Raw genomic sequence first — 14,558 nt, 5'->3', positions numbered from 1 at the left:
CTCATTTCTAATGTATTTATGCTTTTTATCTTTACAGGGGCAACTGTTCCTTGAGATAGCTTTGAAATGTACATAGATTTAAACTTCAAGTAGCTAGAGTTCCTCCTAACAACTTATTTTCTCCTCAAATCAATATTTCAAAAACAAGTAGAACTTCTCTTTAAATATTGACTGCTTGTTTGAATGTCAAATACAGTGAACTTTCTATCTGTCAAGACCTTTCCAGTCAGATGTTTGCTAAAATTTACTCTGGTTTCAAATTACTCATTTTAAGTATCTTATTCCACTTCTTATATCTACCACCTTTACATTTTGAAAACAGAGAATTTTTTAAAACTCAGAGGAAACAACTGAAAAAAAAAATCACTAAATAGTTTTAAAAACTTAAAGAGTCACTTGAGGTGTGGATATAACTATCTTGTTTCCAAACTTTTCTCTATGGAGATTATTTTTAAGGTGGAATCATCATCCTGGATTAATATATTTAGTGATGTCAATCAATTGTACCCCCCCCCAAAAAAAAGGTGGCTGTGTTAGGTAGCTTACTCTTGGCAGCTCTGGCTCTCATTCTCAAAAGAGAGAGCGCTACAGAGCATTTGAGTTTTAAAAGAAAGGATGTTCTCATGGAACACTGCATTAAGATTCTTCAAAGATGCTCAACATTACTCATTATTAGTGAAATGCAAATCAAAACCACAATGAGGTATCATCTCATACCAGTGAGAATGGCTGCTATCAAAAAATCTACAAACAATAAGTGCTGGAATGGGTGTGGAGAAAAGGGAACCCTCTTACACTGTTGGTGGGAATGCAAACAGATACATCCACTATGGAGAACAGTGTGAAGATTCCTTAAAAACTTGGAATAGAATAGCCATATAACCCAGCATCCCCACTGGCATACACATCAAATAAAGCAGAATTGAAAGAGACACGTATACCCCAATGTTCATTGCAGCACTATTTACAATAGCTAGGACATTGAAGCAACCTAGATGTCCATCAGCAGATGAACAGATAAGTTGTGGTACATATACACAATGGAATATTACTCAGCTATAAAAAGGAACACAATTGACTTAGTTCTAATGAGGTGGATGAAACTGAAACTTATTATACAGAATGAAGTAAGTCAGAAAGAGAAACACCAGTACTGTATATTAATACATATATATGGAATTCAGAAAGATGATCGTGATGATCTTATATGCAAGGCAGCAAAAGAGACACAGATGTAAAGGACAGACTTTTGGACTCTGTGGGAGAAGGCGAGGGTGGGATGATTTAAGAGAATAGCACTGAAACATGTATATTACCTTATGTAAAATAGATGACCTGTGCAACTTCAATGCATGAAGCAGGGCACAACCCAGAAGGATAGGGTGGGGAGGTAGGTGAGAGGGGGTTTCAGAGTGGGGGGACACATGTGAACATGTGGCTGGTTCATGCTGATGTATGGTAGAAACCATCACAATATTGTAAAGTAATTATCCTTCAATTAAAATTAATTAATAAAAATAAAAAGATTCTGCATCTTTGTATAATGAAGCAGTGAAACTTTTGCCTAGATGTATTTGTTTTGACATAGGATTAAAAAAAAATCCCCGATTATATATTTTTTAATTTAATTTTATTTTTAAACTTTACAATATTGTATTAGTTTTGCCCAACATCGAAATGAATCTGCCACAGGTATACCCATGCTCCCCATCCTGAACCCTCCTCCCTCCTCCCTCCCCATACCCTCCCTCTGGGACGTGCCAGTGCACCAGCCCCAAGCATCCAGCATCGTGCATCAAACCTGGACTGGCGACTCGTCTCTTACATGATATTACACATGTTTCAATGCCATTCTCCCAAATTATATTTTTGAACTTGCAGTTTATATCTAGTGTTCTGGCTCAACTGGTTTCACAATTGGGTGGGTGGCGTGGGGTGTGTGTGTATGTGTGTGTGTTATGGATTACAATACAATTTCACATATTATTCAGTTCAGTTGCTCAGTTCTGTCCGACTCATTGTGACCCCATTGACTGCAGCATGCCAGGCCTGGGACCTACTCAAACTCATGTCCATCAAGTCAGTGAACCATCCAACCATCTCATCATCTGTCGTCCCCTTCTCTTCCTGCCTTCAATCTTTCCCAGAATCAGGTTCATTTCAAATGAGTCAGTTCTTCACATCAGGTAGCCAAAGTATTGAAGTTTCAGTTTCAGCATCACCTTCCAATGAATATTCAGGACTGATCTCCTTTAAGAGGGACTGGTTGGATCTCCTTGCAGTCCAAGGGACTTTCAAGAGTCTTCTCTAACACCACAGTTCAAAAGCATCAATTCTTCAGTGCTCAGCTTTCTTTATAGTCCAACTCTCACATCCATACATGACTACTAGAAAAACAATAGCTTTGACAAGACAGACCTTTGTTGGCAAAGTAATGTCTCTGCTTTTGAATATGCTGTCTAGGTTGGTCATAACTTTCCTTACAAGGAGCAAGTATCTTTTAATTTCATGTCTGCAGTCACCATCTTCAGTGATTTTGGAGCCCCCCAAAATAAAGTCTGTCACTGTTTCCACTGTTTCCCCACCTATTTACCATGAAGGGATGGGACCCATGATCTTAGTTTCCTGAATGTTGAGTTTTAAACCAACTTTTTCACTCTCTTCTTTCACTTTCATCAAAAGGCTCTTTAGTTCCTCTTCGCTTTCTGCCATAAGGCTGGTGTCATCTGCTTATCTGAGGTTATTGATATTTCTCCCAGCAATCTTGATCCCAGCTTGTGCTTTATCCAGCCCAGTGTTTCTCATGATGTACTCTGCATAGAAGTTAAATAAGCAGGGTGACAATATACAGCCTTGAAGTACTCCTTTCCCTATTTGGAACCAGTCTGTTGTTCCATGTATTATTGGATTAGCCTAATTCAAAAAAAGGATTATCTTTCTTTAAACTGACAAATACATTGCTGAATATATCTAATATATATTAACAGAAGTCCAGGCACCAACAGAAATATCCAGTCTTACAAAATAATCATCCTATTTCCACTACTTTTATTTTTTCTTTCCAAGTTTCAGTGTTACGAATGTTCCAACTGAAAAGCTTTGTGAATTTTTCTAAATTACTTACATGGACTTGAAAATGCTTTTCATTATTTATTAAAATTATGTTCAAGAAATACATATGGATATCATATGTTTAAACAGGGTTTTAGATGTATAATATGATTGCTTAGCTAAATTGAAGTCCTTTATCTGCTGCTCAGACCTGGTTGGCAAGCTAGATGAAAATTAAGGCCTCACAAAAGAGACAATAACATTTATAGGCTGTAGCCATTTTCATGTACATTCATCATTCAAATTAAAAATTTAGTGTATGTCATAAAACAGGAAAAAAAAGGCCAAATAACATAATTATTTCAAACTGTAAAAATACTGAGTGCTGGGTAGAAACTTTTAAAATATGATATAAAAGCTCATAGAAGATGAAAAAAGGGAATGTCACTTGTGTGCTCCCTGAAAATAATTAAATGTGAGTCAAAGCAAAAAAAAAAATAATAAGAAATATAATTAAGAATTCCCTGTAACATACAGCAGAAGAGAAGTATAATAAACTGGAAGATAATTCTGAAGAAACTCCAAAATGAAGGATCATGAAAAAAAAAGGATGAAAAATACAGGAAAGTACATTAAAGATATATGACTTTAGTGAAAAGTGAAAAGGTCTGCTGTAACTGGCTACCTGAGTGGCTCAGACAGTAAAGAATCTGGCTGCAATGTAGGAGACCAGGGCTCGATCCCTGGGTTGGAAAGATGCCCTCGAGAAGAGAATGGCTACCCACTCCGGTATCCTTGCCTGGAGGATTCCATGGGCAGAGGAGTCTGGCAGATCATGGACACTCCATGGGTGTCACAGAGAGTCAGACACAACTGAGCAACTAACATTTTCACTTTCAGGAAAAAAAGCAGTGGGAAAAAGTGATATTTAAAGAGATAATGTTTGAGATTTACCTTCATCTAAGCACAGCACTGTGAAAATACTGAAACCTAAGATGAAAAGACAAACTTACTAGCAGAAAGACACGTTATCTTCCAAGGGCAACAGGAGAACTGATGGCTAATTTCTTAAAGATATGATATAAGCAAGGGCTTTCAAACCAAAGAAAAAGAAATGTAAGAAGGCAAGATGGTTGTCTAAGGAGGCCTTACGAATGGCTAAGAAAGGAAGAGAAGGCAAAGGCAAAGGAGAAAGGGAAAGAGATACCCAGTTAACTGCAGAGTTGCAGAGAATATCAAGGCGAGTTAAGAAAGCCGTCTTAAGTGAACAATGCAAAGAAATTGAGGGAAAACAATACAATGGAAAAAACTAGAGATCTCTTCAAGAAAATTAGAGATACCAAGGGAACACTTTATGCAAAATTGGGAACAATAAAGAACAGAAATTGTATAGACCTAAAGAAGCAAGGAGAAGGCACCCCACTCCAGTACTCTTGCCTGGAAAATCCCATGGACGCAGGAGGCTGGTGGGCTGTAGTCCATGGGGTCGCTAGGAGTCAGACATGACTGAGCGACTTCCCTTTCACTTTTCACTTTCATGCATTGGAGGAGGAAATGGCAACCCACTCCAGTGTTCTTGCCTGGAGAATCCCAGGGACGGGGGAGCCTGGTGGGTTTCTGTCTATGGGGTCGCACAGAGTCAGACACGACTGAAGCGACTTAGCAGCAACAGAAGCAAAAGAGATAAAGAAGTGGCAAGAACACACAGAAGAACTATACAAAAAAAGACCTTAATGATCCAGATAACCACGATGGTGTGGTCACTCACAGAGAGTCAGACACCCTGGAGTATAAAGTCAAGTGGGCTTTAGGAAGAATTACTATGAACAAAGCTAGTGGAGGTGATGGAACTTCAGCTGAGCTATTTCAAATCCCAGATGTTGCTGTTAAAGTGCTGCACTCAATATGTCAGCACATTTGGAAAAACCCATAGTAGCCACAGGACTGGGAAAGGTTTTCATTCTAATCCCAAAGAAAGGCAATGCCAAAGAATGTTCAAACTATCATACAACTGCACTCATATTACATGCCAGCAAGGTAATGCTCAAAATCCATCAAGCTAGGCTTAAATAATACAACAATGAAGAACTCCCAGATGTACAAGCTAGATTTAGAAAAGGTAAAGAGGATCCCGAGATCAAATTACCAACATACATTGGAATTCCAGAAAGTAAGGGAATTGCTTTCAAAAAACAAGAGAATTCCAGAAAAACATCTACTTCTGTTTCATTGACTATGCTAAAGCCTTTGACTGTGTGGATCACAACAAACTGTGGAAAATTCTTAAAGAGATAAGAATATCAGACCACCTTACCTACCTCCTGAGAATCATGTATGCAAGTCAAGAAGCAGCAGTTAGAGCTAGACATGGAACAATGGACTGTTTCAAAATTGGAAAAGGAGTAGGCTGTATATTGTCACCCTGCTTATTTAACTTCTATGCAGAGTATATGATGCAAAATGCCAGGCTGGATGAATCACAATCTGGAATCAAGACTGCAGGAGAAATATATACAAACTCAGATATTTAGAAGATACCACCTTAAAAGCAGAAAGCAAAGAGGAACTAAAGAGCCTTCTGATGAGGGTAAAAGAAGAGAAGGAAAAAGCTGGCTTAAAAATCAGCATGCAAAAATGAATATCATGACATCCAGTCACATCACTTCATGGCAAACAGATGGGAAACAATAGAAACAGTGGCAGACTTTTCTTGGGTTCCAAAATCACCTGGGATGGTGACTGCAGCCACAAAATTAAAATATGCTTGCTCCTTGGAAGAAAAGGTATGGCAAACCTAAACAGCATATTAAAAAGCAGAGGCATCACTGACAAAGGTCCATATAGTCAAAGCTATGGTTTTTCTGGTAGTCATGTATGGATGTGAGAGTTGGACCATAAAGAAGGCCAAGCACTGCAGGAGCACTGTAGAACTAATGCTTTTAAATTTTGGTGCTAAAGAAAACTCCTGAGGGTTGCTGGGACAGCAAGGAGATCAAACCAATCAATCCAAAGAAAATCAAGCTTCAATATTCATTGGAGAAGGAAATGACAACCCACTCCAGTATTCTTGCCTGGAGAATCCCAGGGACGGGGGAGCCTGTTGGGCTGCCATCTATGGGGTCACACAGAGTCGGACAGGACTGAAGCGACTTAGCAGCAGCAGCAGCAGCATTCATTGGAACGACTGCTGCTGAAGCTCCAGTACTTTGACTACCTGATGCCAAGAGTCAACACATTGGAAAAGATGCTGATGCTGGGAAAGATTGAGGGCAGGAGGAGAAGTGGGTGGCAGAGGATGAGATGATTGGATGGCATCACTGGTTCAACAGACATGAGTTTAAGCAAACACAGTGAGATAGTGAAGGACAGGTGAGCCTGGCATGCTGCAGTCCATGGGGTCGCAAAGAATGGAATACGACTGAGTGGCTGAACAACAACAGACATTTGTAAATGATGAAAAAGAGCATGAAACAGGGTAGGAAACAAATGGAGTTGGAATAACCTTGCATTACCCAGAATATAGTAAAAATGTAACTAAAGATTGTCTATTATAAGTTTATAATACCATAAACATCAACTCAAACTAAAATAATAATAACTTTTGAAAATAATACAAGACAAATTATAACTAATAAGCTAATAAAGGGGTAGAAATAAAAAATAAGAAATGTTAACACAAAAGAGGTTAAGAAAGAAGAAAAAATAACTAATTGTAGATGGAAATTGTAGATCATTGATTTAAACCTAACTATAGCTCAGATGGTAAAGAATCTTCCTGCAATGCAGGAGAACCAGGTTCAATCTTTGGGTCAGGAAGATCCCCTAGAGAAGGAAATGGCAACCCACTCCAGTATTCTTGCCTGGAGAATCCCATGGACAGAGGGGCCTCACAGACTACATTCCAAGGGGTTGCAAAAAGTCAGACACGACTAAGCAACTGACACACATATTTATTATGTTAATGTAACTGTGCAAAATGCTGCAAATAGAAGACACAAGACTGGATCAGGAAAAAACACTAACATCCAAAAAGAAATACAACTACAGGAGGCATAAGTATAAGAATGTAGAATGTGAAAGTAAAATATAATAATAGTTTTACCATACAAAGACCAACCAAAAGAATAAGAGTATAATCATACACGTAAAGTCGGCTTTAAACCAAAAAATACCAATAGAGGAAACAGTTATACTGGAAGAAAAGCTATGACAAACCTAGACAGCATATTAAAAAGCAGAACATTACTTTGCCAACAAAGATCCGCGTGTAGTCAAAGCTAAGGCTTATCCAGTACTCATGTATAGATGTGAGTTGGACTATAAAGAAGGTTGAACACCAAAGAACTGATATTTTTGAACTGAGGTTTTGGAAAAACCTCTTAAGAGTCCCTTGGACTACAAGGAGATCAAACCAGTCCATCCTAAAGGAAATCAATCCTGAATATTCACTGGAAGGACTGATGCTGAAGTTGAAGCTCCAATACTTTGGCCACCTGACGCAAAGATCTGACTCACTGGAAAAGACCCTGGTGCTGGGAAAGATTGAGGGCAGAAGAAGGGGACAACAGGGACAAGATGGTTGGATAGCATCACTGACTCAATGGACATGAGTTTGAGCAAGCTCCAGAAGATGATTAAGAACAGGGAAAACGGGCATGCTGCAGTCCATGGGGTCACAAAGAGTCGGACACGACTCAGCAACTGAACTACAACAAGACCGAAAAATACCAATAGAGGAAACAGTGACACTTTATAAAATCAAAACCAGCACAAATTATCTACCTTGACAGTTTCTTAGTGACTTGATACCTTTAAAATAAAAACCTTTTTGAATAAAATTAGAAATGTGCTATTAGCTTTCAACAAAAATTATGGTAATGATGCAGCTTTTTAAATAAATAAAGATGTACAATTGTTCAGAAAAGTGCAAAAGAAATATTCTGCTTGACATATATTATAAATGAAAACATTTTCTATTTATTGACAATTAGGGACCATCTGTATATAGTTCATTAATTTCACAAAATTGATAAAGGCACAGTATGTTAGATGTGGGTGAGAAAAGACTTCAGGGGAAGACATGATTCATTATTTCAATCTATTCTGTATCATTACAATTAAATTTCTTGTCCTTCTGTACCTTGCCATTTACCTTCTGTTCTTGCTGTACATGCCTCACAAATGCTTACACTAAAGATTCTTCTAAACATTCACTTTCCTATGGCAATATCCAGGTTCCTGAACTGCTGGAGAAAAGCTCTAACAGTACAGTCTGTGACTCTCAATTCATAATATTTACATTTAACTGAATCTTCAGAGCTGCCAGCAGATTATTTTTCAGTCTCTCTTATTTGCCAAAGCTTATTTAAAATAGTCATCACTCTGCCATTGTTACTTTTAGAAGTTGCCTCTCAAATCACAAAGGATATTTAATCCAGAGATCTTCACTAATTTTCGGTCACCCAACTTGCACATGGAAGCATGTTTCCTCTATCTTTCAGGTAGAATCAAAGAAGCATTTCTCTAGCCCCAGGTTAATCCCTGTAATGATACTCTAGATCTCATTAAACTTATCCTTCTTAATGACTTCACTATCTTTTATCTCATCTGACAATGTTAGTAGACCTCTTCTTTTGTTGGTTTCATTTTATCAGCATTGAAATAACTTCAAAGATTTCCAGTCATTAAGAAAAAAGAAAAACTGAAAATCAACCTTCCTAAACTCCAATCTCTTTCCTTTATTGTCAGATTTATTTACTGAGCTGTACACATGTTCTTTCTTCATTTCTTCACTGCCCATTCATTCTGCAATGCAATGCATTGAAAAATGGCCTTTTCCTCATTGATATTTTAAACATCTCTCAACAAGACCATCTTCATCTACAGTATTTGTGTCTATGCTTGTGTGTATGTGTATAATTATCTTATTTGGTACCTCACAAGCATTTTATATAATTACGTACATGTGTGCTAAGTGACTTCAATCATGTCTAACTCTTCATGATCTTACAGACTGTAGCCCTCCAGGCCCTTCTGTCCATAGGATTGTCCAGGAAAAATACTGAAGTGGGTTGCCATACTCTCCTATAGGGGATCTTCCCAAACAGGAACTGAACCTGCATCTCTTGTGTCTCCTGAGTATCTTACTGCATCTCTTACATCTCCTAAATTAGCAGGCGAGTTCTTTACCATTAGGGCCACCTGTGAAGTATATTACCGATCAATTCCTCTTTGGAATAGTTCTTTCCTTCCCTTAGTTTCAATAACTATGCTCTAGAAGTCTACCTTCCTCCCTGGTTCCTTCATCCTTGTCTTTTTACAAGTTTACCTTTTATATCTAACCTTTTTCTAATTATTAAATATTTCATGCTTATAGGAAACTAAAAAAAAGTAAAGCCCATGCATTTACTGCCAAGCTTTGTCAACCCTCAACATTTTGTATCTTTTTTGTAAAAAAGTAAAGAACTAAAACAATACATTAACATTTGAACTGTCTATGTACCCCACTTTGATCTCATTTTTTAAAACTTCCTATCTATTCTTCAAAGTCCTATCTGTTCAGTGTCAGTGTTTTATTTTTGAATTTTATCATGTTTCAATTTCCATGTATGCCTGAAAACAATTTGAGAAGATACAGTGGTATACATATGACCAATAGATCAATTTCATGCTATGTTCAAAACTTCTGTATTCATATTATACTCTGCTTGATATATCAATTTCTGAAAGGATATTAAGATCTCCCAAGTATTATGGATTTATAAATAACTCCTTATATTTTTTTCAATTTTATTTTATATAATAAGTAGCTCTGTTTTAGCAGTTAGAAGTTTTCTATCCAATATTTGGAATCCTTAAAATAAATGATAAGATCTTTAATGATTCATGTCTAAATTTTCTCTTTCTAGTTTCATATCATGTCTCTTTCAGCTGGTAATGTATACACTTACCATATATAACTAAAGCCAGTGTCTCAAACTTAAGTATTTTATTACTTTTGAAAACGGTTTCCAGATTTAAACACTCCTTACACGTGTTATCTGGTTAATATTTAAGCATTTTTTCTATCTCAACTAAGAGATCTTCCCTCTCAATTCCACTGGAGTGGATGTACTGTGGTGTCACTGGAAACTGCTTGTACTTAAATAAAAGAGCAGTTAGAATTATTTCTCTTGAAGGTTCCTATCTCTTTTACCCTTTATATCGCTACAGTTAGCACTTTGCCATACAAAGGGAGCCTCATAGATGGAAAGTGGAGAGACGAACTGACAACAGCCTGTCTCTATCTGTAAGAGAGAGTGTAGCCTAGTACTGTGTGTGTTTTTGTGACTGTATGTATGTATACTGGTGGCAAAGAATATACATTCGGAGTATAAAGTTATTCACAGTTCTTCATGATTCCAACCCAAATTACAAATGTTAAGAAGTTGCTCCTTTAAAATTTTTACTAACATCATGATGGTGAGAATCCTACCTGAATTTAGAATGAATTTAGAACCAAAAGACTTTGATTGATTGAATAGAAAAATCATTTTGAAATAATGTCCTAATTATGAATGTAAATGTGATATGCTAAAATACAATCTATCTATAGATAAGGTTCATGTTGACATTTTACTCATTTCCATAAACCCAGATCAACTCACTCTCAAGTCTAGTCTCTCCTGAGCAATCAAGTATATATGGTACCTCCTTCTTTTGTATTTCTCTTGGTTCTCTTCTCCAAAACTTCCATTTTTCATGCATGTAACATCATATTGGGCTTCCCTGGAGGCTCAGATGGTGAGGAATCTGCCTGCAATGCAGGAGACCCAGGTTCAATCCCTGGGTCAGGAATATCCCATGAAGAAGGGAATGGCTACCCACTCTAGTATTCTTGCCTGGAGAATCCCATGGACAGAGCAACCTAGAGGGCTACAATCTACAGGGTCACAAAGAGTCAGACACGACTGAATGACTACTACTACTAACCATCATATTTAGCTACTTGATTATTAATTCCTAGGACATTAGATTAGAACTGGACATGGAAAAGGAGTACGTCAAGGCTGTATATTGTCACCCTGCTTATTTAACTTATATGCAGAGTACATCATGAGAAACACTGGGCTGGAAGAAGCACAAGCTGGAATCAAGATTGCTGGAAGAAATATCAATAACCTCAGATATCCTGATAATACCACCCTTATGGGAGAAAGAGAAGAGGAACTAAAAGGCCTCGTGATGAAAGTGAAAGTGGAGAATGAAAAAGTTGGCTTAAAGCTCAACATTCAGAAAACGAAGATCATGGCATCCGGTCCCATTACTTCATGGGAAATAGATGGGGAAACAGTGGAAACAGTGTCAGACTTTATTTTTCTGGGCTCCAAAATCACTACAGATGGTGACTGCAGCCATGAAATTAAAAGACGCTTACTCCTTGGAAGGAAAGTTATGACCAACCTAGATAGCATATTCAAAAGCAGAGACTTTATTTTGCCAACAAAGGTCCGTCTAGTCAAGGCTATGGTTTTTCCAGTAGTCATGTATGGATGTGAGAGTTGGAGTGTGAAGAAGGCTGAGCGCCGAAGAATTGATGCTTTTGAACTGTGGTGTTGGAAAGGACTCTTGAGAGTCCCTTGGACTGCAAGGAGATCCAACCAGTCCATTCTGAAGGAGATCAGTCCTGGGTGTTCTTTGGTGTGGCCAAAGGACTGATGCTGAAGCTGAATCTCCAATACTTTGGCCACTTCATGCGAAGAGGTGACTCATTGGAAAAGGCTCTGATGCTGGGAGGGATTGGGGGCAGGAGGAGAAGGGGATGACAGAGGATGAGATGGCTGGATGGCATCACTGACTCGATGGACGTGAGTCTGAGTGAACTCTGGGAGTTGGTGATGGACAGGGAGGCCTGGTGTGCTGCAATTCATGGGGTCGCAAAGAGTCAGCCACGACTGAGTGACTGAACTGAACTGAGGGCATTAGTTCCTAAAGTAGCAACATTTGTGGTTTATTCATTTTTTTCATTCCCTACACTAGCTAGCACATGCCTTGCACATTATAGATGCACTATATAAAATTAAACTTGGATTTTTGGTTTGATAGTATACTAGAGAGCAACAAAGGTACTAATTTCAACTAAAAAAAAATTAGTAGAAATGTATGGCCTCCCCACTTGCTTGTTTTGTCCTTTACACCAAATAAAGTTGAATGCAAATAATTATGATCATATAAAAAACATGAATATATTGTTAAAAACAAACCAATTCAGACTATGGTGGTATACACTTAAACTTTCAAATTAAAATAACCCCAAAACCCACTAGTAAGCAACATTATTTTATGGCAAATGGCATTCATTGCATTTATAAAATATCATAAACTCTTTCACATTTATGTGAACTGGGTTATGGTCACTGTGGTGCCTATAATTTCAAATCTGTAATACATATTTAATAGTTCAACATTTATTCTGCTATAAGGTAGGGTTTTGCACATAAAAATTATCTATTTTTTGTTTCATTTTTTAAAAGTAACACAAACTACAAAATATGTTCTCTGTAGATGGGGATACATTTTCCTCATGTATCTTTTGGCTGTGTGTTTTATAATGATTATGGGCAGAATCCTCATGAGTTGTCCAGATGTATTCTGAGATTCTGGTTTACTTCCCTTTTCTCTATTTACTTGCTATATAGCTTTAAAAAGTGCCTTAGCTCTTCTTAGAAAATATAGTCATTGTAAAATAGAGATTACATCGGCTTTTCTTAAATAACAAAAGACTATATTTGAGCTTTCTCTTAAAATAGAGAATTATTAGAATACTAAGAATCCAAGCCTAGATTCAGACACAATTATTTGATAGCAAAGTAATTTTAAGGAAAAGTATTTATTATTTATCATTTCTCCACTTATCTACCATCCGCAGTCTCTCTCTCACTTCATACTATTCTCAGATACTTCATTCTCAGCTAAGGTAAACATGATTGGTTGATAATTATTTAAAGCATTACCACTGACAGGAAAAATTTTATTTCCATAAGGATCAAAAGTTTTAAATTAAGGAAATGGGTATCTTATCTCTTTTTGCTAAAGAAGAACAGTTATATAAGAGCAAATATCTATGTGTAGAAGGCTATAAACTAAGTGCTTTTGAAATTCAACATTTGTTTAGGAATTACTATAGGTAAGGCAGGATTCTAGACTTAGCAAAAAATAATAGAGAGCAAAGAAGACTAGGCTTTGTCCTCATACAGTTTATAATCTTGGATGAGAGCAGGGGAAATGTTAATCAAATAATCTAAATTAACCAATGATCACCAATACACACTTGTGTGTGTATGTATCTACAAATTGCCCTAAGTGCTGTGATGACCAATGGAGGGTGGTGTAAGACTGTGTCAGCAGGAGATCCAGCCTGTTCTGGTGGGAAGAAGGGTATCTGTAAGAGAGTCACTGGAAGTTGCAGACCTAGGTGCTCACCAACACTAAACAATAAAGCCAGTCTTATTCATATGGCACTACTAAAAGTAAAATAAACTTACTTGAAAAAACAAACTTGTTCAAATAGAGAAGAGAAATAATAATCAAAAGATTACTAAAATTAGAGCAGCATAGGGAACACTTTATTCTCAAAATGCTTTGAGACGTGATTAATAATGTGGTCGGAGAAGACAATGGCACCCCTCTCCAGTACTCTTGCCTGGAAAATCCCATGGACGGAGGAGCCTGGAAGGCTTCAGTCCATGGGGTCGCTAAGAGTCGGACACGACTGAGCGACTTCACTTCCACTTTTCACTTTCATGCATTGGAGAAGGAAATGGCAACCCACTCCAATGTTCTTGCCTGGAGAATCCCAGGGACAGGGGAGCCTGGTGGGCTGCCATCTATAGGGTCACACAGAGTCGGACACGACTAAAGTGACTTAGCAGTAGCAGTAGCAGTAATAATGTGGTATTATTCCATATGAAAACCCTTATATGTGGAATATAAATGAACCTATAGATGAAACATAAACAAAATCACGAACAGAGAGGATAGACTGGTGGTGGCCAAAGGGAAGGGGAATGGAAGAGGGACGATTAGGAGCTTGGGGTTAGCAGAGGCAAACTGGTGTATACAAGATAGATAGATAACAAGGTCCTGCTGTATAGCACAGGGAACTATATTGAATATCCTGTAGTAAACCATAGTGGAAAAGACTGTGAAAAATCAGGTATATATATGCATATATGTCATTTTGCTGTACAGCAGTAATTAACACAATATTGCAATTCAACTGTATTTCAATTAAAACATGGTATTATTATAATAAACCACATAACACTCTGATTTAAAAATCCTGAGTTTTGAGTTATGGGCCAGATTTTTTTATTATTATTTTATTTTTCTTATTTAAATACATTAAGCTTTAATTAGTCCATTTGATTCTCGGTCTGACCTGTTAGGACAAATCCTCAGAAAAAGATAATCCAGGGGACCTGGGATCTAGACAGACCATACTGAGAAACACAAAGCACTAGAAAAGC

Source organism: Bos indicus x Bos taurus, chromosome 17 (genome assembly GCF_003369695.1).
Source record: "Bos indicus x Bos taurus breed Angus x Brahman F1 hybrid chromosome 17, Bos_hybrid_MaternalHap_v2.0, whole genome shotgun sequence".
Taxonomy (NCBI): Eukaryota; Metazoa; Chordata; class Mammalia; order Artiodactyla; family Bovidae; genus Bos; species Bos indicus x Bos taurus.
The sequence above is the reverse complement of the archived record's forward strand: the minus strand, read 5'-3'. Positions refer to the sequence as shown.